This window comes from Anolis carolinensis, chromosome 1, assembly GCF_035594765.1.
Source record: "Anolis carolinensis isolate JA03-04 chromosome 1, rAnoCar3.1.pri, whole genome shotgun sequence".
In the NCBI taxonomy this organism is placed as follows: domain Eukaryota; kingdom Metazoa; phylum Chordata; class Lepidosauria; order Squamata; family Dactyloidae; genus Anolis; species Anolis carolinensis.
The window spans coordinates 273,364,221-273,389,373 of NC_085841.1; the positions used below are offsets into that span (position 1 = coordinate 273,364,221).

Here is a 25,153-nt window from a genome sequence, read left to right on the forward strand (position 1 = left end):
CTGGAGGTGTTTGAGACTGGGGAAGGCAAGGCACAAAGGCAAGCTTTTATTTCCCCCGAAGGAGTTGTATTTTGAACAGCAAAGTATGGGATATGCAACTCTTTCCCAAAGCGTCCCTGGCAGACACACACACAGGCAGCCCTGGAGGTGTTTGAGACTGGGGAAGGCAAGGCACAAAGGCAAGCTTTTATTTCCCCCGAAGGAGTTGTATTTTGAACAGCAAAGTATGGGATATGCAACTCTTTCCCAAAGCGTCCCTGGCAGACACACACACAGGCAGCCCTGGAGGTGTTTGAGACTGGGGAAGGCAAGGCACAAAGGCAAGCTTTTATTTCCCCCGAAGGAGTTGTATTTTGAACAGCAAAGTATGGGATATGCAACTCTTTCCCAAAGCGTCCCTGGCAGACACACACACAGGCAGCCCTGGAGGTGTTTGAGACTGGGGAAGGCAAGGCACAAAGGCAAGCTTTTATTTCCCCCGAAGGAGTTGTATTTTGAACAGCAAAGTATGGAATATGCAACTCTTTCCCAAAGCGTCCCTGGCAGACACACACACAGGCAGCCCTGGAGGTGTTTGAGACTGGGGAAGGCAAGGCACAAAGGCAAGCTTTTATTTCCCCCGAAGGAGTTGTATTTTGAACAGCAAAGTATGGGATATGCAACTCTTTCGCAAAGCGTCCCTGGCAGACACACACACAGGCAGCCCTGGAGGTGTTTGAGACTGGGAAAGGCACAAAGGGAACCTTTTCTTTCCCCCAAAGGAGTTGTATTTTGAACAGGAAAAACACCCACAGGACAGCCCTTTGCAACAACAAAAGAAATAGAAAGACCTAAGACCCACACCACCAAACTCAGCCACAGACCACCCCACCTTTTCTCCTGTCCTGGTCTTCACACAGCCATGCTGTGACGCAGCAATGTTTCCTGCCTGCCTGCACCAAAATCTAATCTACCCTTCCACCCTCTCCAAAATTCCCAGTGCGACTGAGCCACGAGGCGTGTGCACGCTGTTTTCATTAAGCACGTCCTACCAGCCCCTCCCCCTGGTTAAACGTGCTCTCTGATTGGCTACAAGGTGCAAACAACACACTAGATTGCCCCAGTGGACTTAAAAAAGTTTGGATGATTTGACAAAGCATTTTTTAAAAACGAAAAAAAAGGCGCCATTACGGAAAACGGCCAATCGCGGTTCGAAACCGCGATATCCAGGCGTGTGGACAACCAAGATTCAATATTGCTTCAAAAAACCCGAAAATAACGAATCAATAACGGTAAACGGGGAAAACGAATTATTTGAGCAAGCCTAATAGCTATACTGCGCTGGCACGGCAGTGCCAAGAGATTTAAGCCTTTTCTTGCATTAATAGTTTGTAAGGTAGCTTCTCTCAGACTGCAATCATAGGGCTAACAACTTGGCAATCATCGTCAGGAATCGTTAGACCCGCCCCTTTTCCCAGGGTTTTGGAGGGAAAGAGGGGATTTTGCCCAGTCTCACTGTTGGAAGCCTAATAGCAGGACGTGTGGGATTCTCTTTCCCACCTGCACAAAAGCTTCACTTCTCACAGCTTTGCTGGGGGAATAAAAGAATGGTTCCACAGCACAGTTCCTACAACCTTTGTGGAGCAGTTGACAGAATCCACAGCAACCTTGCCTGGTAAGGGACCACTTGGGCTATCCATAACGCAGCTTGGAGCCGGGAGTAGGGGCCTCACGCCAGCAGGGTAGAGAAAGATTGCCCAGGGAGGGGTCAGAAGATTTCCCAAAGGAAAAAAAGGAACAGTTTACCAACAGTTGCATGCCTCTGATAGCAGATTGAGAAAGCTATCAGTTTTCCAAAGTTTTAAAGCATTTGTTTGAAGATTTAAGCCCAAATAAAGAACTTTGTTGAACTTATTTTGAGCCTCATTAGAACCTTGTGTTGAGAAATCTAAGGGACCCTTCAGCTGAGGCACCCCAGCGTCCCGTTGGGCATACAGAAGGCACGTCCTGTAAACAGTCATTCTTACAAGCCCAGCGTGCCACAGCACATATTCAGTGCTTATTTGCATTGGAAAAAATGTGGCACTTTCTCAGATACCTTGTGGCAGCAATTTTGTATAAACAGACTAAATATAGTGGCACCTATAGCACGTACATGTTTGGGCAAAGCACATTTCATGAATATTACTCCAGATTTGACATGAAAAGTGTATCATTTCATTCTCCCTCCTCTCATCACTAAACAACTCATTGTCTTTTAATGCTAATGTACCCTTTCCTATGAGAAACAGTTGATCATTAGCATTAATTACATCATATTTTACTTTTGCAATACCTTATCAATCTCTTTTTTCCTGATCCTCTAATGTAATGCATGAATCTCAAGTATGTAGCAGTAGTTAATTTTCAGAATTTAAAAGACCAAGAGTACGATTATTTTCTTGTCAAAATACTCTTTCATATTAGAATATAATTTATTAATTGTGAAAGGAAGGACTTTTTTACACAAACAATAACACATTTTCAAGTATATCTGCCAATACCACATATAATAAGGAATCCAAATTCTTGACATCTAGGAGACCACTTTCCAAAATACTTTAATCTTAGAGGCAGCCGAATCAATATCTTCTTTCTACAACATTTGCCATTGTGCCTGGAAGTATATCAGTCAAGGTGGCTTCTCCCATTCCTGCCCTACAATAGTAAGAAAAGCTGGTCTGTTATACTTGTCCTTACCCCACTATTAAAGCCATGGGAGTTCTTTCAGGTTAGGAGATGACCAGAAGTTTCTATCCTCCTATAATAATGGGTTACACTCCTCACTCTTTATTTCATATGGTACTGCTTCATAGTTAGACAAAAGAATGCATACCATTTTGCAGTAAATGCTGTAAATAACCCATGTCATCTATATATCTAAGCCTTTTCTAGGAAGAAAAAAGTACAAGCCTGTCTCAAAACAAATCTTAGAGTGCTGTAATAATACTAGAATGACATGTCTCTTAAGCTGTTTACAGCTGACAGACTGAGCAAAGCGTCTTTACAATGAAGACTACAGTCTGTGTTGACAGCTGTGCTTGGTTCATCTCTGAAAGGCCAAATAAAAGTCATAATTTTAAAGGTGCCGAATTCTGCCCTCTTGAAGGACATCCTGTTACGAAAAGTACAGCACGCATTGTCCTCCTTCCTCCTTTTTGTCTTCAGGCCACTAAGTGATATCCCTGAGAAAAAACAGTTCTCTGACTCCATAGTTCTGTAATTGCTTGTGAACACATATCATTTCAGAGGGACGTGAAGAAAGAGCACCAGCCACAGTGGCTGTAAGTGTCCGCTCTCCATAATTTAAGGACATACAGGCAGCATGCGGTGGGTGGGCAGTTATGCATGAAAAGTACAAAGAGCAAAGAAAGAATACATCTATATCCCCCAAGGACAGAAGTGGGAGAGGCTTTTCAAAATATTGAGAATAAAAAGGAAGTGTGCTTTTGGCCAGGAAAAAACTTAGAATAAAAAAACAGAAAAGGGAAAACCATAAATAGGAAAGGAGGCTGCATTTTCAAACAAATTTAGAAAAGCCTCATATCTACCTTTAAAAAAGGTTTAAGAGTAAATAGAGAGGGGGTGAACTGATAAACCCATTAACATGTTTTACATGTGTACAACAAAAAGGGATCTGTGGTGCAGATCCTTATGATGTGGAGGTGATGACAACTGTTGCTTTTTATGTCAATCCACTCTGGGTTTCAGTCTGAGTTAAAGGACCATCACAAATACTGGACCCTATCCCCAAAATAGGTTCAGCATCTCACCTAATTTCTTAAAGTTCAGAACAGAAGTAGATTTATTAACTGTCCCAGTGGCATTAGGGTCATTAGCTTCCTCTGTTTGAAGGTGAGAATTTGAATGGGGAAGTCTGCAGTATTCACGTTGGATCTTGATTTAGAATTAGAGTTTAGAAAGTTGTTTTTTTTACTACTGCTCCCAATATTGGGGAATTGGGAGGGGGAAAAAGGAGAAACCTTGAAGCCAAAATTAACAGATTTGCTCATCCCTTGTTAAAGGCCAATTCTTAAAATACACATTTCTTGCCAAACTGAGAAATGAGTTTCTCTCTCATAAGGCTATGTGTCCCTTGCTTGAAGGACTTTAGTTATTGGGAGGCTTTACAATACCATAAACAGACATAGGTTAAAAGCTTTTGAAACCATGTTTTGCAATTGCAAGACTAGTCACATAGAAATATTCATTCTATGGTGAATTGTTCAACTGCATCCCAACACATTCCAGATGGCTAGACTCAATCAAGGAAGCCAGACCTGAGTCTGCAAGACTAAGCAGGCCTGTTGAGGATAGTGTGACTTGGAGGTCTCTCATTCATATGTTTGTCATATGTCAAGGTCAACTTAATGGCAGTCAGCAGTAATAAATTCCACAATTCTTGCAAATATCAGTATTAAGAAAATTAGTATTGGAAACCAAGTTCCCTTCCATGTGCAATGGTTCCACTTTAACTGCCATGACAACATCGTCTGAAATTGTGGGGTTTGTAGTTTAGGAGTATTTATTTCACCATGGCAGTAGAATCATCTAAACATGAATGGGCCACTTATCTCAATTAGCAATGAAACAAAGAGGAAGGGGTTAATGAAGCACTACTTTAAATATCTGCCAAATACCAAAATGGTAACTCCGTGATTCTCAAACAGTGGTGTGTGATCCTCAGGAACATGGCAATAGTGGTTCAAGAGGAGAGGCACAAGAAATGTTTCAGACTTTAAATTCATATTTATTTATAAGTTCACGGAAGCCATTTCTCATGATATTCTGCAGAGGCCTTGCCACATGACCCAAATTGATTTTACTTAATGTTCCTCAATGCTCATGAACCACCAATAGGAGTAATTGTTTCACTCTTTTCTGCTAGGAGCCAGTGGAGTCTCCTCTCTAAACACCCCAAACAATTTTTTAAATTTTATTACATCAAGTGGAGTGGGGTTGATATCCACCTGTAGGTGTAAAGGGAGGCATAGGGGTAAACTTTTCAAGAATCACTCTAATAATTAATTAGATCAGAATGAAACAGCAACCAAGAAGTTAATAAACGTCATTAAAATTTCTATTGGCATAGGAAATAGTATGATTAAATGCAACCTTTTGGCTATTTTGTTTATTCTGTGTAGATTATGTAACATTGGTAAAGTTTTGTTTTGTTTTGTTTTTACAGAGAGAAATAGGCATGCCTTTCTCATGTGAATAAACTCCTAATTCTTTTTTTCAGCATTGAGGAAATTTTATATGAGGTTTGGAAGGAGAGAGGGAAGAAGCTCTAGTAGGCATTCCCCTTCCTATGACAGAAAGCATATGTGATGGAAAGGATTCCATTTCCTGTCCTTTTGGTACATTTGGCATCTGTGCCATTTGATTCACGTACCTTTCACGTATTGTGAGTTTAACTTATGTGGCAAGGAGATTGCTCCTAAGAGTGTAACATTTCCATGCAATTTTAGAACCCTAGTCTTTCATAAATGAAAGTGCAAGACAAAGGAGAGGCGGGGATGTCCAAACATCACTAGCTAAAGATAAACATAATCATAATTGGACTTGTACTGTTTGACTATACATCAGTGACTAAATATTTTTTATCTCTGGATATATCTATTTTTCACTGTTGATAATATAATGACCTTTTTTTTTTTTTACTGTGGCCACTCCACAGATCACCTTCCTAAGCACTTGACAGTCAGTTTAGATGCCACTGATATATTTCTGATCTTTTTTTGGGATCTATCAACTTCTATTTACTTAAATCTTATAGCTATTGTTTGTTTTCTACTGGATAAAGATCAATAGGTACGTGACCAATTAGTCCATGATGAAAAAAAAAAGATTCATAGAAGTCATGCTGAAACAATCCAGCTAATCCCCAAATACACAAGCAAATTGTCCCTGAGTAAAATTTGCCAGTGCTGTGAAAAGAAATGCATCCTTAGGGAGCTGTCAAGCATATGGAAAGATTTGCATGGCATCAGAAATCACTGTGCCAGAGCATGCAAAGTGAGGCTTCAAGAGGCCCCAAAGGCACAATGGCAATCTTCTGCACATCGCCAGCTGATGTGCAATTTATTCATGGGGCTGGCAAGCCATGCCAGTTCCAAGCCAACCATAAACCCCAAGGATCTGTGGTGTGCTGAGCTCAGTGTGAGGGCCTTTCAGCAAAGTTCAAAATGGCTACAGGAAATGAAGATTTTTCATTGGGTTCTTCTGATTCCATATTTGGCCAATACAAGGTTCTTGACTGAAATTGGCAAGTAAGGGCAGTCAGAAATCATGCCAAAGACAGCTTCTTTCATTCAAGGTCAGGTGAAGAACAAAGCATCCCACGATGATTCCCAAATGCCTCCTATGGTATGTGGATGATGGTTTTGAAAACCCTGATATCACACCTGATAATTTCCTCTTCTTTCAAGGAGGAAGTGTGACTATTTATGATCAAACATGTTTAAAGACTCCAAAACTACAGTATGAGAGGAGGGTGATATTAGCAGGCAGACTGTAATTAATGTTGACTACTTACAAGAATGTTTTTACCATTAAAACAATTGTCCTCTTAAAGCTGGTAACAATCTGAAAACCATGAAAGCAGTAGCAACATTATGACCATTTACAGTATGATCCTCATATCCCCAGGAGACATGTTTCTGTATTCATTTTGGTTATTGAAAAGCACAGACAATAGCAAACCTTACTTAATGAATGACTTCTGGTGTAGCATACCATAGTTTTTCACTGAAGGGCTTAAGAAATGCCTAGACACAACACATTTATGATCTCTGATCAACTTCCACTAACCTATATGGTGTGGCTCTATGGTCAGCTTCTGGTGGATGCATGCCATAGAACAGAGGTCCCCAAAAAAGGCCCATGGGTCAGATGTAGCCCTCCAATGTCATGTACCCAGCAACCACCCAAATGTTAAACTTAGTCACCCTAATCCTGAAATGACTTGAAGGCACACAACAAACAACAACCCTAAGGGGCCAGGCTGTGGCACAGCTGATTAGTAGCCAGCTGCCATAAATCACTACTGACCTAGAAGTCATGGGATCAAAGCCCAGGTCAGGTTGAACTCCCAACCGTTAATAGCCTAGCTCGCTGCCCACCTAAGCAGCTCAAAAAACAGCTGCATCTGTTGAGTAGAAAATTCTAGGTACTGCTTTATGCTGGGAGGCTAATTTAACTAATTTACGACGCCATAAAACTGCCAACAGCATGCGGAAAAGAAGGAGGAAGTACTACCATCAAGGACAAGTGGACGATGAAGTGGCAGCTCCCCCTGTGGCCAGAATCGAGCATACCTTCATGAAGCCAGAAAATGTTAAATTGCCTCTGTCTCTGTCTATATATTGTATGTCTAATGGCATTGAATGTTTGCCATGTATATGTGCATTGTAATCCACCCTGAGTCCCCTTCAGGGTGAGAAGGGTGGAATATAAATACAATTAAGTAATTAATTAATTAATTAACTTGACTATGCCCATAGCAGGCAAACACTTCCCACAAAAATACTGGTAAGTTTATGTTGGCTAAAATTGTCCTTCATTGTAAATATTGTATTGTTCTTTCATGGTTTTTTGCACTACAAATAAGATACTTGCTATGTGCATACAAATTTGTTTGTGTTTTCTTCAACCTATAGTTCGGACCCTCAACAGTATTTTGTCAGATGGGGGTAAATGAAATGGCAGGTACTGATCCCATGGATAGTGGGACCATATTGTATTATGCTTTTGATTTATAATCTCTGAAGGGGCTCAATTACATTGGAACCTTCAATTTTGCCTGATCATTTTAAGGCTGTTTTCCCCTCCACCAAATACCACATGACATAAAACTTCACTGGACTCAGCAAACCAAAATGCCAACTCTCTATGCAAGGGCTGAGTGATCCATCTAGTATCCATCCTGTGCAACTCCCACACATGAAGGAAAAGATTCACCTTTTCTTCTGCCTCTGCAACACATTCCAAGGGAAAACAGTGTCACACTCTTTCTGTTTGATCCTCCTGGCTCTTTGTGCCCAAGTACAAAATAAATATCACATGAGAAATGGTCCTCAGCAACCCCCCCCCCCCCACCCAACACACACAATGTCAATTGTGTTTCAGGGTCACCACGAATAGCAGCAGTCCATAATCTCCACATTTGTAATCTCTACCTGGTCATTCATTCCCATCATTTATTTCAGCTGAACCTAACCTTGCAATCTGACTGTCTCTGCATGCTGGACTGAGCATCCTTGTGCACAGGGTAAACCTGTTGAGTTTGGACAGATGGTTTGTCTGGGTCCCTCTTTCTGTGATGTTTCCTTGATGTTTGGATCAAGGACAGCCGGGTGTTCCATTTGCTTTGTCAGGAACACATTTTCAGAGTTCATTAGGATGGCATCCATTCTAACACTTGGCACAAAAATAATTGATGTCCTTGAAGTGGGGAAATAAATATATAGGCAGACCTTCCATTAGTTTGAAGAAGGAAAGAAAATGCTTCAGCTGAATATCATTCAAATTTGTGAATTATGGCTGATATCCACTCTTCTTAAAAATGTCTAGAACTGTGTGGCTGGCAGGTACTCAGTATCAGGTGATGCTGTTGAAGTACTTAGAAAGTATTGCTGTTTTCAGCTTTTGTAATAATCCCCTGCTAAAAAGATGTCATAGTTATGAAAACAGATCCTACATTTAGCAGACAAGAAGTATCTTTATGCTTACAGAATTAAATGGCAATTGTACGAAGGTGTCTTGTTTGTGATTTGTGATAGTGCACAAATGAATGCACAACCAAGTATGAATGTGAATTTTCATGTGAAATGTGCATCTATGCGCAGTGGGCATCCATGTGTAACCTCGCTGCATGCACAACTCCACTTCTGAAATCTTTAAATGAATATGCCTGTTGTGCATCAGATAATTATGTCCATTCAATGGTTTCCCTGGAGAAAATTATCATTTTCAGAATATGCCAACAATAGGAAGACTTTCTAAGTTTAAAACCTTATGGACACAATTTTAACCTATCTCAGAGAGAATCAGTTGACCATTTGGCAAATTACAAGTGGTACTAGCAATAAAGTGGTATGTTGTGATGTGGAGTGCTTCTCCACAACACCACATGGAGCATTTAACATTGAAGGTTCTCCATTGTATTTCCCTTTCTCCTTAAGTTACCTCCTCACAAAAATCCAGTAAATTCTGAGGCCAATGCACAAATTTGGTGCACCTCCTGAGATTGAGCAGCTATTGACACCTCCTCTCCTTCCATGTTGCAACAACTCTCTCCTCTTTCTCTAACTTGTAAACGTTAACTGCCACATTGACCTCCTAAGCTGTGCAGGCCGTCTCCTACCCCCATCATGCCTTATGTTGGGGAAGAACCCTACATTATGACTTGGTGTCCTTTCTCAGGATATGGCAAGATTGTACTGCACTGTTTCTCTTTTGTAGGCAAGGCATGTCCTGCTTTAAAGTTTACAGTTATGACCACTAGAGTTTAAGTGGTATAACACTTAAGTGGTATTGCTATAACATTAGATATTAGTTATACTGGTGTTGATACAAAGTGACAGTGGTATTCCAGTGGTTGTAAGGGAGCAAAATCTGTAAGGGGTATGCTCACACATCCTTGTTATATTTATTTATTATTTACCTTATTTATATCCCGCCTTTCTCTACCCTAAGGGGGACTCAAGGCGGCTTATATCCATTTGATACCACCTTTATTGCCAAGGCTTCATCTATCAAATCCTGGGATTTGTGGTTTGGCAAGATGTTTAAAAATCTCTATTCCATTCCCTTAAATTGTATTATTACAGACCTGTGGCTGAGAATTGTAAGTAAACCATGAAACTACCAATCCCAGGACTCTACACTGGGGTTAAAGTGGGGCTATAATTGTCCTGGCAACGTACAGCTGAGTTCAATATTGAAAGGAGTGATCCTCTCCTAACAGCACTTCAAAGATTTGCAACCAACTGATGTTTCAAAGAAATACCAAATTGTAACCCATATTATATCTGGGGCACATTGTATCCCATCATGATTCATGTCCTAGCTTTTCTTTCATTACTATCATTATGTGTTTTTCCCCACTCCATTTTGCTATAATCTTTTTTACAAGGAAAAAAAAGATACAAAATTTCCTGTAACAAAAAACAGATCATACCAGAAATAATGGTAAGGAAAAACAGATAAGAACAGTGTGGGATCCTTTTCTGCACATACTAATACATAATACCATTGCTGATTATATTGTTGATTTATTTAGAAATTTCTGACTTCTGATTTATTTTTTAAAATAAAAAACAGATTTGCTGTTACAACTTTAGGCTTCTGATGAAGACTTCTGTGTCAAAATGCATTAAGTTTGTGTTTGTGTTCCAGCTGATTGAAGTCTTATTATTTATGTGGCAATAAATATAATTATTAAATTATGTAATATAGTATTTTGACTTTTTCTTCATTTCTAATTCAGTATAACATGCCCATCAATCTAATGATTCTCTCTCACTTTCTTTCTTTCTCATCACAAAGAAAATACCAAAATTTCCTTCATCTACCTCTACAGTCTTTCTTAAAACAGCAACTTTCTCTCATGTCTTGCCACAATCTTGAAGGTTTGCAGAGGGGAAAAAGAGCACCTCCTCTAGAGAGTTTTCTATGAGAGAGAAAAAAGAGAGAAATATGTGTAAAATATCCTATAATTTAGACACCTAGAAACCCTTAAGGCTAACATGGTCCTTACGGCCTAATCACACCAGAACATGGATCCACTTTAAATCCGGGTTCTGCCTCCTGCAGAATTCTGGGGTTTGTAGTTTAGGGGGCCCCAGGATCTGTCTGGCTCAGCAGTTACAGGCCCCTTTCTAGACTATAAACTCCAGAATTCTGCTAGAGGCAGAAACCAGATTTAAAGTGGATCCATGCTCTAGTGTAGGCATGGGCAAACTTTGGTTCTCCAGGTGTTTTCGGACTTCAACTCCCACAATTCCTAACAGTTGAAATCCAAAACAAATGGAGGGCCAAAGTTTGCCCATGCCTACACTAGTATGACGAGGTCCTTTTTTATCCATTAATCCGATGTATTTAATAACCATAACAGAAAAAAATATATTTTCAAAAACTCCTTTATTCAATCTCTATTTTGTAATATTTCAATATTTTCTCAGTTTTTGTTATTACAAAATTAGCTGCTGCTGGCAAATTATAAATCATTTATTTGGACATCATCTAGGATGTATGAGCAGACCCCCAAGCAAAGGGGCTTTCCTCTTATTCTCTGAATTCCTGTCTTTATTGGTTCAAAACTATTTTAATTACTGTATAAAGCCATACATATAAAGGTTGTCTGCATTTTTATAAAGAATTCACAGGAAGAACTCATTTTTCATAACTATACAATACCAATTTGCATAATTTATTGGGTTTTCTGATTTCACTAAAATCTGTTTATTATCAAGAATCACCATGTAACATATGAACATATTTTAATGTGTGCTTCACTTCTAGAATTTAGTTAATTTATAAAAACTATTTCAACAGTCACTCCTGATTCCATTGTATTATTAAATACAACTATAGCAACCCTGCTACTTTTGCGGGGTTTAGGGGCATAGAATCCCCCATGAAAATGGTGAGACCATCGATTTTAAAAATGCTTTTTTTAAAAAAAAATCTGAGAGAATACCTTTATAGGAAACATCTGATCCTCCAGGGAAACTCTGTGGTCAACTTCAACCAGATGTCCTAAACAGAACATATTAATGAAATGATCAAATCCACAGAAGTTTAACCAGAAAATGCAGAGGATTGATTGTAAATTCAGAAAACCTACATTTTTTTCATTTGATTGAGGTACAATTTTAAGCAACCCATACCATCTTCTTAGAATCAATTTCTGTCTGAAATTTAATGCACTGTCACTTATTAACAAAATCTGTACACCATTGAAACAACTTTTCAGTTGCCTTCCAGGCATGTAGACTGAAGCATGTAGTTAACATGGGTTTAGGAGCACTGAGCTTAAAGAGTAAGTAAAGAATGTGTGTCCAAGTTGAAATCTTGTGGCTGCCTCCTGCAGAATCCTGCAGTTTGTTTCTATTGTCAATGTTTATCTGCAGCAATAACAGGCATCCCCCCCCCCCCCCGGTCTTGTGCTGCTATTAAAAGTGGATTCTTCTGGAATAGTGGACATTGTTATTCTTGTTTTAAGAAGTTTTCCTAAGATGATATTGGGAATTGCATAAAACCAGTTTCCAGTACCAAAGAAACCAGCTCACATAGTGGATTTCTATTGAACTGTTTATCTTATGGGTACAAAACCCACTGTTGTATGTGATAATGAATGCATGTGTTCATCTTGTTCATTATAACACAAATCTCCTGTGTGGTGCGTAATTAACTCGGTATAGTGAGCATTTTGTTAGAATCTTCATCCCTTCTTGTAATATGTATGTATGTGTTGATATCATCTACATCTATATTTATCATTTGTCTGCCTGCCTGCCTGTTTAACTACCTGTCTTCCATATCGTATCCTACTCTGTCCTACCACCTCCAATTACAAAAGCCTCATGGTATCAGTCATTGTGCCTTGAGTAATAACTGGAGAAGATGAAAAAGGAAAGAAAATTCCATTCACAGAGAGGCAGTGTTCAACTCTGAAGCTTTCTGTGAATCACAGGAATGGCCATGCACAGAGACAAGATAATAAACTACAATAGACAGTTATTTAATCTGTTCCAATAAGTCAATGCCTACTTCAAACATCATTGTGTTAGGTCCACCTATCTGCCCATTTCCAGACTTTCCATTTTAAAACTACAGAAGGATTAGCCAAGATGATATTAGAACAACTCAGTTTCCTGTGAGGTTTGTCAGGATAATTGAAACCATGAACGTATTGTTCCAAGTGGCAAGAATCAGGGGGATCACATGGAAATGTTTGATTTCACAGCTCTTCAAGTTTCAAGTGGCATCTGCTAACAAAAGCACCATTGATATACATGTAAAGGAATGACAGGCACTGAAGTGAAACCTATTTTTAGCAACAACAAAAAAAGAAGTTTTGCTGAAGTGGCTAGATAGAAGTATGCAGACATGGCAGTGGCTTGTTTTGACTTGATGACATATGGAGTACTTGTAATACTATGTCTGACAACAAGTATTTGAGAGAGGTGACAACTTCTTAAATGTGTAATGTGGACACAGTCCAAGGTTATATGAGTAATATGAGTTTGATGGCATTTTAAGATATGCCTGTTTTGTTCTGTTTCTGCCATGTCAAGCTCACAGGTGGATATATTCCTCCTCTCCATGTACAGAAGATTGTCAGGTGTTACATAGAGGAGGATACTGGGCCTTATTCTGTTCATCCACATGGATGCAATTACATTTATGAACATTACCAGCATCTTAGGAATCCATTTTGATTTCTTCACACTTTGTAGAGATGGTTGTTTCCCACAGGTTTAATTTCCTTCCAGTTGATATATACAGTTAAAGGGATTATTTTGCGTTTATGTTTTCATCAATGCTGTATTTCTCTAGTGACCATATCAGTAGAATATTAGTGAAATAAGTAGTAAACACTCTTCAAAGGTGCTGCTGTCTGGACATTTGGAGTTGAGAGATGCTCCAGGTTCAGTGAGGCTATGTAAACCCAATGGAACAATAGCAGAACAGAACCAAAAAAAGCAATCATCTTTGGAAAGGGATTACTCCACAGAGCCAGTTCACAAACTTTCATAACCTGTCTTGAAAATGCAGTTTAGGAGGTAGGTTAGAGATATATTTCTCTACCTAGTCTTTAAATTCTGGAAACCCTATTATAGCTATACTAACAGCATAATAGGTCCTAGTTTATGAAAAGAGAATAAATGCTCACAATTGTTCTTTCAGATGTAGAAGCAATTTGTGACTCTTGACATAAAAATATGTGACCCTGTACACTTCTGACTGTCTGGATACTCTAAGGCCCCTTCCACACAATTGTATAAAATCCACATTGAACTGGGTTATATGGCAGTGTGAACTCAGATAATCCAGTTCAAAGCAGATACAGTGTTCTCTCGCTACTTTGCGGTTCACTTTTCGCTCCCTCGCTGTTTTGCGGGTTTTCAATTAATATTAATGTACATATTTATCATGATATTTTTGCTGATTCGCAAGGTTTTCAATAAAAATAAATAAAAATGGGTTATTTAGCTTTCATTCTTCTTCTCTGCCAGTGTACTGTATATTGTAACTGCTAAAATAAAGTACAGACTGTATTGTAGTAAGTGGTCTGTTGTTTGCTCTCCTCCACACATAGAATAAATATAGTGTCCCTACTTCACGGATTTTCACTTATCGCAGGTGGTCGTGGAACGTAACCTCCGCGATAAGTGAGGAAACACTGTATTGTGGATTATCTGCCTTGATATTCTGGGTTATATGGTTGTGTGGAAGGGCCCTAAGTTTCCCTTAGGACTTGAGATCACCCTTCTTGAACTTGCTTCTTTGTCTGTTTATTTTGTATTAGTAAGAAGGGATAGGAGAGATAGAGGGTAATTTAATCATCTAATGCTGCAAATTTCACTTTGGCTATGGTTCCATCCACCAGTGGTTGCACCCCTTTGTTGACTTTTCACATAAATCAATAGTGCTTCATAGGACAAAGCCCCCTCATTCTAGACTTCAGTAATGTTTTCAGTGATGTATGATAAGGAAGACATAACATGGAGAATAAAGTTGGGGAAAACAGAAATTTTTTCAGCCTCTCTCCTTCCCCTGCCTATCAACCATGGTGGGCTTACAAATACGTTTAAGGAGAACTTTTCAGAAGAATGAAAATGATGTCATTTTGAAGCCACCCATAATGGAGCAGTAGCACAATGATGCTCTCAGATATTGAGATTAATGCTACATTGCTGTTATACATGGTTTAAGCATATCTTTACTTTTGAGAAACGGTTAATGTCTTTCCACAGGCAAAATATGAAATCATTGATTTATTACATTCACGTGAATTCAGAGTAGAACCTCCCACCTACTCTCTAAGGGCCCTACCACACAGCCATATAACCCAGAATATCAAGACAGAAAATCATAGAATCATAGAATAGTAGAGTTGGAAGAGACCTCATGGGCCATCCAGTCCAACCCCCTGCCAAGAAGCAGGAAATCGCATTCAAAGCACCCCCGAGAGATGGCCATCCAGCCATCACAATCCCACAATATCTGCTTTAAACTGGGTTATCTGATCCCATACTGCCATATATTCCAGTTCAAGGCAGAAAATGTGGGATTTTATTCAGCTGTGTGGAAGGGGACTAAGGCTAATGTTATGCAAAATTACTAAGGACAACTTCAGCACACATGCGCTCCTACTGTCTTTAGTTGAAATGAACTGTCCTGATTAATCCTCTGCCTCTCCATTTTTTCGGCTGCTTTTCAAATGCCCCAGTTTTCCTCCTCTCACCTTCTGTGATGTCTCAGGCACCTTTGGCCCCTGACCCCGCAGCCATTGCTGACCAAACTGAAGAAGACTTGGGTTTTTTCCCAAGTCAGCAAGATTCAGTTCCTTTCCAGATGTCTCCTGTTGACATTTCCGTGCCAGAGCCAATTACAGATGCCCTTGAGACAGTGCCGGCTCTCCCGGGTTCTCCGGATGGTTTACTGTTTGATCGAAGGGCTTTTCTAAAAACAGACCGTTCTCAGAAGCAAAATTTGCGAAGAAGCACCAGATTAGCGGAGTGAGGCGATGATGGCTAAGCCTAGTTCTCTTGGGAAGAATTAGGGAGGCAGGCACCTGGCGCGATGTCTTTGGCGGACCAGTTCTCTTGGGAAGAATTGGGGAGTCGAGCACCTGCTCTGGGGGAGCTTATGAACTTCAATAAAAGTTTTGCACTGAAAACCTTCTGCGCGGTGTCAACTTAACTTCTGACTGAGAAGCATCATCGTCTCTTGTTCCTGAGTTCCAAGCAGCCTGGCCCTCGAGTAGACTGGGCGTTGCACCCCTTTCTTGCCTAGTTTGGATTGCGTTGCATTCCATTATGACCAGTCGTAGCCTTGCCCTGAATGCTTGTGTTGGACTTACTTCGGAAAGCTTTTCAGTGGAACCTTGCTCCTTTTCCCCAATCTATACTCCAGCAGAGTTAGAGTGTGTTTCGGTTATTGGATTTTAGACTCTAATACTGGACATAAGACTTTCAGTTATTGGACTAAATTTGATCTTTACTGGAAGGTCAAAAGCTTGCCTAACTTTTCTGCTTATTTTTGCTTGGAACTTTATTTGCTTTAATAAACATATTATATGGTTATTGGCCTCTGTGTTGGTTCCCAGTGTTCGCGCTGCCCAGGAGTGTTACACCTTCCCCCTTTATCTTTCAGCTTACTTCAGTTATTACAACTTAAATTCCAAGTACAAAAGTAGTTTGCACTCAATTAATTCAGGACAAAGGAAAGGAGAGTGAGGAATCCCCCTCCCAGTAGGTTCAGGCAAAAACAAACTGCTGAAGTCTTTCCTAACTTGTCTTTTTTCCCTCCTTAATAACTTCTTGACCATACTCTGATGTTGCTTATATAACCACAAATGTTCTGGTTTTCATCTGAGAAATGTTGATGATTATTATGTAACGAAAATATGTTTAATAAATTGGGGGAAGGTAGTGCTAAGAGAGGGCCTCATTACAGGTGGCAGTTTATGTGTGAAATTCCCAAGACATCTAGTGCCTACATTATGGTATTTTCAATAGCGGATTAAATAATTTTTTCAGCCACTATAAGATTCAGAACCAAAGAATTGGAAGAGACCACAAGGACCCTTCAGCCCAACCCTCTGCCATGCATTTGGTTTAGTCTTTTAAAATATTTGTTCTGTTTTAGTTTTTTTGTTGGTGATTTTACTTTGGTTGGTTTTAGCATATACTGCACCTTTTATTGATAGAATTTTGTCAGGAAAACTCACTGTGCATAACAAACACTCTCTTCCAACAACCTAAAAGACGGTTTTATACATGGACTTCACCAGATGGTAAACACCGAAATCAGATTGACTACATCCTTTGCAGCCAAAGGTGGCAGACATCTATCCAGTCTGTGAAAACAAGACCTGGAGCTGACTGTAGTTCAGATCACGAACTTCTTATTGCAAAATTTAGAATCAGACTAAAGAGAATGGGGAAAATACACAGACCAATTAGATATGATCTCACAAATATTCCTAGTGAATATGCACTGGAGGTGAATAATAGATTTCAGGGACTAGATTTAATAAATAGAGTCCCAGAAGAACTATGAACAGAAGTTCACAACATTGTTCGGGGGCAGCAACGAAGTACGTCCCAAAGAAAAAGAAAACCAAGAAGGTAAGATGGTTGTCTGCTGAGACACTGGAAGTAGCCCAAGAAAGAAGGAAGGTGAAAGGAAACAGCGATAGGGGGATATATGCCCAATTAAGTGCACAATTCCAGAGGCTAGCCAGAAGAGACAAAGAACTATTTTTAAACAAGCAATGCATGGAAGTGGAAGAAGACAATAGGAAGGACGAGAGACCTTTTCCAGAAAATCAGAAACATAGGAGGCAAATTTCAGGCAAAAATGGGCATAATAAAAAACAAAGATGGCAGGGACCTAACAGAAGCTGAAGAGATCAAGAAAAGGTGGCAAGAAATATACAGAAGATCTGTATAGGAAGGATAATAATACAGGGGATAGCTTTGACAGTGTGGTGAGTGAATTAGAACGAGACATCCTGAGGAGTAAGGTTGACTGGGCCTTAAGAAGCATTGCTAATAACAAGGCAGCAGGAGACAACGGGATCCCAGCTGAGTTGTTTAAAATCTTGGAAGGTGATGCTGTCAAGGTGATGCATGCCATATGCCAGCAAATATAGAAAACACAAGATTGGCCATCAGATTGGAAAAAATCAATTTATATCCCCATACCAAAAATGGGAAACACCAAAGAATGCTCAAACTTCCATACAGTGGCACTTATTTCCCATGCCAGTAAGGTAATGCTCAAGATCCTGCAAGGAAGACTCCAGCTGTCAAGACCCAGGCTACAGAACACCAATAACCATGCGCAGAGGCCGGATTCTATCTAATATCTTTATTAAAGGAATATATAAAGTCAATAAAAACAAGTGAAGAATATAGTTCAGAAGTAGACCTTTCAGGAAAGGCCAAATATAGTCCAGGAAAATAATGTCCAATATGTGATATTAAAGTCCAAAGTTATAATCCATTAACCGAAACACACACTTTGCCAAGCAATAGTGTGGGGAGATGACAAGGTCTTTTAGTCCATTGAAGCTTGACAACAAGGCTGGAAAACAAACTAGATTCTTGGCTAAACAAGACTTGATACAAGGCAAACAAGAAGCAAGAACAAGGTCCGTGGTGAGGTCCGCGGCCAAACGTGAAACAAGGCAGGCTTGGAACTTGGTCCGGGAAACAAGGAACTGGGGATTACGAAGTCCACACACGATCTCACTCCTCAAGCTGACGAGTTGACTCCGCAAGGTTTCCTTTGTGGCAAAACACCTAAATAGGGTCTCGTTTCCCGCCAGAAGAACCCTTTCCCTGGAGAACGAGAAGTGAAACCCAACTCCGTCCAGATGCATGACTCCTTAGAATTTCCCAAGGGAAGCAGACCTAATCAGCTAATTGTTTGGCTGTGATTCTGAGGCTCCGGCGATTAGCCTCCCTAGCCCCTCTATCTCTATTATAATTGTCCTTTCGGGAAAACGGGGGAGAATTCTGCCCAAGGCTTGTTTGGCTGACTTCTTGAGGGCAAACATCCTCCAGGTGCAGGGGCTCCGATTCTGGCTGAACCGGTGGAAATCCCATGTTTTCCTCTTCGTCTGCCACAATAGTACTAGGAACGGGACTACAAGGCCCATGAGACATCACACCAGCAATACATGGAGTGAGAGTTGCCAGATGTCCAAGCTGGGTTCAGAAAAGGCAGAGGAACGAGAAACCAAATTGCCAATAATGGAGGAAGCCAGGGAGTTTCAGAAAAACCTCTATTTCTGCTTTATTGTCTATTCTAAAGCCTTCGACTGTGTGGATCATAATAAACTGTGGCATGTTTTTGGTGGTATGGGGATACCAAGTCACCTTGTCTGTCTCCTGAGAAATCTGTAGAAAGACCAAGTAGCCACAATAAGAATAGATCATGGAACAACAGACTGGTTCAAGATTAGGAAAGGAGTATGGCAGGGCTGCATACTTTCACCCTCCCTATTCAACTTGTATGCAGAACACATCATGCGACGTGGGGGCTTGACGTTCCAAGGCCAGAGTTAAAATTGCTGGAAGAAACATTAAAACCTTAGGTATGCAGATGATACCACTCTGATGGCTGAAAGTGAGGAAGAGATGAGGAGCCTTATCACCAAGGTGAAAGAAAAAAGTGCAAAAGTGCAAAAACATCAAGAAAACCAAGATCATGGCAACTACACCTACTGATAACTGGCAAATAGAAGGAGAAAATGTGGAGGCAGTGACAGACTTTATATTTCTAGGCTCAAAGATCACTGCAGATGCAGACTGCAGCCAGGAAATCAGAAGACATTTACTTCTTGGGAGGAGAGCAATGGCCAACCTTGATAAAATAGTGAAGAGCAGAGACATCACACTGGCAACGAAGGTCCGCATAGTCAAAGCAATGGTATTCCCCATAGTAACCTATGGTTGCGAGAGCTGGACCACAAGGAAGGCTGAGCGAAGGAAGATAGACGCTTTTGAACTCTGGTGCTGGAGGAGAATCCTGAGATTGCCTTGGACCGCAAGAAGATCCAACCAGTCCATCATCCAGGAAATAATACCCGTCTGCTCACTGGAGGGAAGGATAGTAGAGGCAAAGTTGAAGTAATTTGGCCACATCATGAGAAGACAGGGAAGCTTGGAAAAGATCATGATGCTGGGGGAAAAGGAAGGAAAAAGGAAGAGAGGCCGACCAAGGGTGAGATGGATGGACGGTATCCTTGAAGTGACTGGGTTGACCTTGAAGGAACTGGGGGCGGCGATGGCCGACAGGGAGCTCTGGCGTGGACTGGTCCATGAGGTCACGAAGAGTCGGAAACGACTATATGACTGAGCAGCAGCAGCACCTTTTATCTCCTGCTGCTGCTGATTTTACTTTCTCCTACTTTATGTTTTTTAATGTTGCAGTTGTTTTTCATGTTTACAAATTCTGATTTCACTCTACAGCAGAGCTTCTCAAACTGTGCTCCTCCAGATGTTTTGGACTTCAGCTCCCACATTCCTAATAGCTAGTAAGCTGGTGGGGATTTCTGGGAGCTGAAGTCCAAAACACCTGGAGTAGCATGGTTTGAGAAACACTGCTCTACAGTACTCAGAGAATTTTGGATGGCCTAATTGTGTAATGAAAAAATGCACCACAAGCTCAATTCATGTCCTTCTGATATAAATCCTTGGGATGGTAGCAAATGTCATTTGAAAATGAAATGAGGGAAGGGAAAGGGAAGAGAAGAGAAGGGAGAGGAGAGGAAATGAGGCCGGGAGTTAAGGGAAAGGGAAGCAAACGAAAGAGAAGGGGAAGGGGGGGGATGATAAAGAAACCATATCTAAAGTCAATGAATCAATTATCAGTTTCTATAATAGGCTCTTGTAAACTCGAGCTGTGAGGTACTGATGACAGCCCACATAGGGCCACCATCACATCCTGCTTAAAGTTCAAGCTAAAGTTTTCCCAACTGGAGCCACTGAGGGATCTCTCAGAGCTGCCACCCAGGTGGTATCCTCCAGGATCAGGCTTAATGGAACACCAGGACCCACCCCGTCTCTGCACGGCACAGGGTTCCTTCAGCATGACGGTCCCTGACTAATTAATGGCAGAGCCCCCCGAGGGGGAGAAAAATGGGGGGAGCTCCATTTTCAAAGCAATCAACCTGCACTTCAATGAAGATTTCTCTCATTTCCCCCCTTTTAAAAAAAAAAAGTTTTAATATACACACTAAATTAAGCGGGGGGAGGGAGGGAAAGGAGGGGGTATTTCATCTTTAATCTATTTACTTCTGAATATTTAACATACAATTCTGGCACCAATCACCAGATTTAACTGGAAAATTACTCACTAATCTGTTTGCTTATTTGGAATAATTGGGTAGGCTGCCAAGGAAGAGGATTTCCTACCCTGTTTAATATCTCAGTTAGTAGTCCAATTTCAGCTTGGCGGCATAATTACTCTGACAGAGCTGTAGCCACAGGGCCTGTGAGTGGGGCTGCTTTTTAAACCGTAAATTATGGAGGATTAGCATTTATGAATTTTAAATCAGGGCTGTGGTAGGAGACACTAAAGCTGCTTAGAGATTGCAAACCACGGCATTCAGGCACAAGTTATTAACACTTTCCTAACCAGCCCTTCCTCCCTCTTCCCAAACCCACTCCAATATTAATGATCAATGGGAAAGTGTTTTAATTCCACTTTTGTTTTTGGGGTATTATCATCTTATACGATACTATATATCCTTGGGCTTTGTATAATAGAGAATTGCAAGATGGGGGCCCACCCAAGGATACTTGTGGCTATGGATACATGCATCCCTTAAAATGTGACTTCTGCTGATTCTTAAGTCCATTTTTGTCCTGTTTCTCCATCCATCTTTACATTTTCTGTAAATTAAGAGAAAGCTGCATGGAAATTAATTTTCAATTGGTGTGTCAAATACACATTTATGTTTGCATTTTTTCTAAAACACATCCCTATGGATTTTATTCTTTGCATTTTTGTTTTAAAGTTTGTAGCAAAATCCACCTCTGGTATGCATTTTAACATATGCATTTTGTTATTAAATCTTTTTTTCTCAGTTGAGAACTTCAGCACTTTAGTATGTCATTTATTTATTATTTATTCATTTAAGGCACTTTTACCCCACCTTTCTCAACCCCCGGGGGGGGGGGGGGGCAAGGCGGCTTCACAACATAAGCAACCATTCAATGCCTTTTAAAAACAGAATACAATAAAACAACCATTAAGAATAAAACAAGATACTAACATACAATTTAAAATATTTAAATCCATTTAAATTTGAAGGATAACAGGACATAAATCTCTTAGTATGTTACGTTTATGTAAGTTACTTTATAGAAGAAATTGGACATGGTTGTCTGATACAGAATCTTCATATTCAGTTCAAAGTTGAGAAGACAAAGTTACCCATATGGTGCCATTTGCACATGCTTGTGTACTGATGCACATGAGCATTCTTCATGATTGATCACTGGTGTATATTAGATATCATGCATGATTGTGCATGATTGCATATTGGTGTAAACTGCATATTTGTTTGTTCAATATTACAGTTCAAAAATGAGGCCGCAGTGACCTCATGAGTGTAAATTAAGCTGTCTCCTTGAGGTAAGGTTTCAGTCAGCTGTGATCCAATCTGTATGCAAGTCCAGGAGGTATGAATCAGGGTGCTTCCAGACAGAACCAAAACTCAGGATTAATATGCAAGATAAACAAACCCGGGACCTCAGAGCAGTTCCCACACAAATCTGCCAGTCCCAGAGGTTCTTCCCTCACTGTCCTCACAGACATTCTGTGTAAAGGGATAAAATATAGGGTGGATGGGACACGTGCCAGATGTTTATTTTTTTGAAATCACTCAATGATGTGCTGATGCTTATATGCGCAAACATGGAGAGATTCCTATGTGCGCATATAAGCATCAGCGCATAATGGTGGGAGATTTTTTTAAAATGCCACCAGATTTCTCTCTTTCCCCAATAGCTTAAATAGCTTATTTAATATTATAAAGTTTAAAATGAACACTTTCAGAGACCTCTAATGACTCTCCTCTTCTCCTCTCTTGAAACCAGCTGGAAATCAGCTGTGTTTCTTTGGGAGCCCAAACAGCTGATCAGCTTCTTTCAGGCTTTTAAAAACTGGCATGGACAGGAAGTAGTCTCCACAGGAGGTAAAGAGGGAAATCCTGAACTTTACATGACCGCAGGGCCACACAGTCATGGGAAAATCTGCTTTTTTTTTGTCTGGAAGGACCTTTTTGAATCAGGTTTTCCCTTTGTTGCGATTAAGAGCACATTTAGCACAAACATTATCTGACTACCCCCCCCCCTTTTAACCCATTATCTCTCAAATTCTAGGTTCTGTGTGGAAGCGCCCTTAGTTAGTTCGCTTTAAAAGGAAGAACAAAGTCTATGTTTGCTTTACCAGGAGCTTCCAATTTCAGTCCTTTCAAAAACTGGTCATTCATATTTTCCTAGTCATCTATTTCCTTCCACAGAAATAAGCACTACTGGGTTGACTGGGATTTACTATAGTGTTTCACAGGCAGATGGCAACATGGAACTAGCCTTACTGAAAATAGTCATACAGACATTTTGTGGCAGTCCTAGGGTAATGACAGTGAAGGGGGAAATCCACTAATTTTAATCTGAATTTTAAAGGAGCTAGAATGGAATACTATCCTCCAAATTGGTTCAACACCTAGATGCTTTTTAAAAAATTGACTAAAACCCAGAATAGACCCATTCCCCCAATGGCGTGGAAGCCACAAGTTACCAAAACAACATCTTCAGTCATGTATTCTTTTACTCACCTTTTTATCCTTCCAAATCATACTTATATATGTTTCTGCTGTTGATGCACATTTCTCCTGTAGCAATTTTCTTTCAGCCCTCTCTTCCTGTGGCGTGGCCACATGCAAACAAAATCTAGGCTTCAACATTCAACATGGTCCTACAGAATGTCCCTAGTAGCAATGCTTTTCACCTCTGCAAGACAAAGTAAATCTGCCAAAGATCTCTCTTAGAAACTTGTTCTTCTTTGCATCACTGTAGCCCTCTTAATTGCCTCCTCATTTGTTTCCCCAACGTTTCTTCTTAAAAGGAGAACCTGTCATTTGGTTTCTAGGACAGCTAGTGTTTAAACAGTGACCTATATTTAAAACATACAGACATACGTAGCTGCTGAAAAAGTGAACTGCTGCTTTGAACTCTGCCACACTGCTGGCTCAAAAGCTGTAACTACTGAGCTTGCTGCTGTTGTCTTTGCCCATCGGGTCTCTGGATGGGGTAAATCCTCCCTTTGATGTATGCATTAAACTTCTTTTAAGGCCAATGAGAGCAATGTACATGCACAGAATGTGCTATGCCCTGAAGAGAGAGATTTAAAAACACTCTGCCAAATGCTGCACTACTTTGAACATCGGGAATGTTCTTTGTAGGAAAGACCATAGATCTTGGATGTTGCAGAATGTGCAACCCAGTGAGAAGCGTGTACATTTCCCCTCCAGGCTATGATTCAACATACCACCTTGAGGAAAAACTTGAGGGGTCATCGGCATTTCCAAGTGGATAGTAAAAGGTGTATTGATTTATGTAAGCGGGTGGGTACTTGAGGAAGAGAAAAAGAGAGGGAGTTCAACAAGTGGCCAAAAAGTTGATGTGACATTGTTGCAATTAATGTACATATGTTATAAATACAATAGTAAATGGGGGAGAGTGCTGTGCCAATTATTAGAATTAAAATAGGTGGTGAGTTGCCTTACCCGGATTATCTTCGTTTTAACACTGCTTCTTCAAGCGATGAAGGAGTTTGGGGCTTTGGGAAGGAGAGAAACGCTGCTTTCCACCTGGCCAAAGTCCCAAACCCCTTCCTCGAGTGAGGAAGGAGTTTGGGGCTTTGGGAATAAGAGAAACGCCGCTTCCCTCCTGGCCAAAGAATCAAACCGCTTCCTCGAGTGAGGAAGGAGTTTGAAGCTTTGGGGAGGAGAGAAACACTGGTTCCCTCCTGGCCAAGGCCCCAAACCCCTTCCTTGCATCAAGAAAGGAGGCCGGGGCTTGATGAGGAGAGAAGCAGAGAGTGACTGGTTTGGGGGCGGGGCGGGGGCACCAGAAATACTGCTTGCTTACACTTCGAAATTACCTAGGGCCGGCTCTGCCTGCCACTTAGGCAGGATCCAGATGGTGGCGCTTGGGCGAACTGCTCCTCAAAAAGGAGCTGTTATGTGGCATCCCAGAAGGGGCCATTCTATCCCTAATGGTTTTTAACATTTACATAAAACCATTGGAAGAAATCATCCCAAGGCATGAGCAAGGTGCTGTTAGTACAGTGACACCCAAATATAACACTCCTTGCC

The 25,153-nt window shown here is 40.6% G+C and overlaps 1 long non-coding RNA gene across 1 annotated transcript in view; it reads right to left on the reverse strand.

Moving 5' to 3' along the window:
- LOC134295384 (uncharacterized) overlaps nt 1–24,698 on the reverse strand; it is a 72,175-nt gene extending 47,477 nt beyond the window's left edge. The window contains exons 1-3 of the long non-coding RNA XR_010001934.1: nt 23,612–24,698; nt 11,723–11,781; nt 10,596–10,693 (exon numbers count right to left, since the gene is read on the reverse strand). This is a non-coding gene — a long non-coding RNA (uncharacterized LOC134295384). The remainder of the gene's footprint in view (nt 1–10,595; nt 10,694–11,722; nt 11,782–23,611) is intronic.
- Nucleotides 24,699–25,153: the final 455 nt, after the last annotated feature.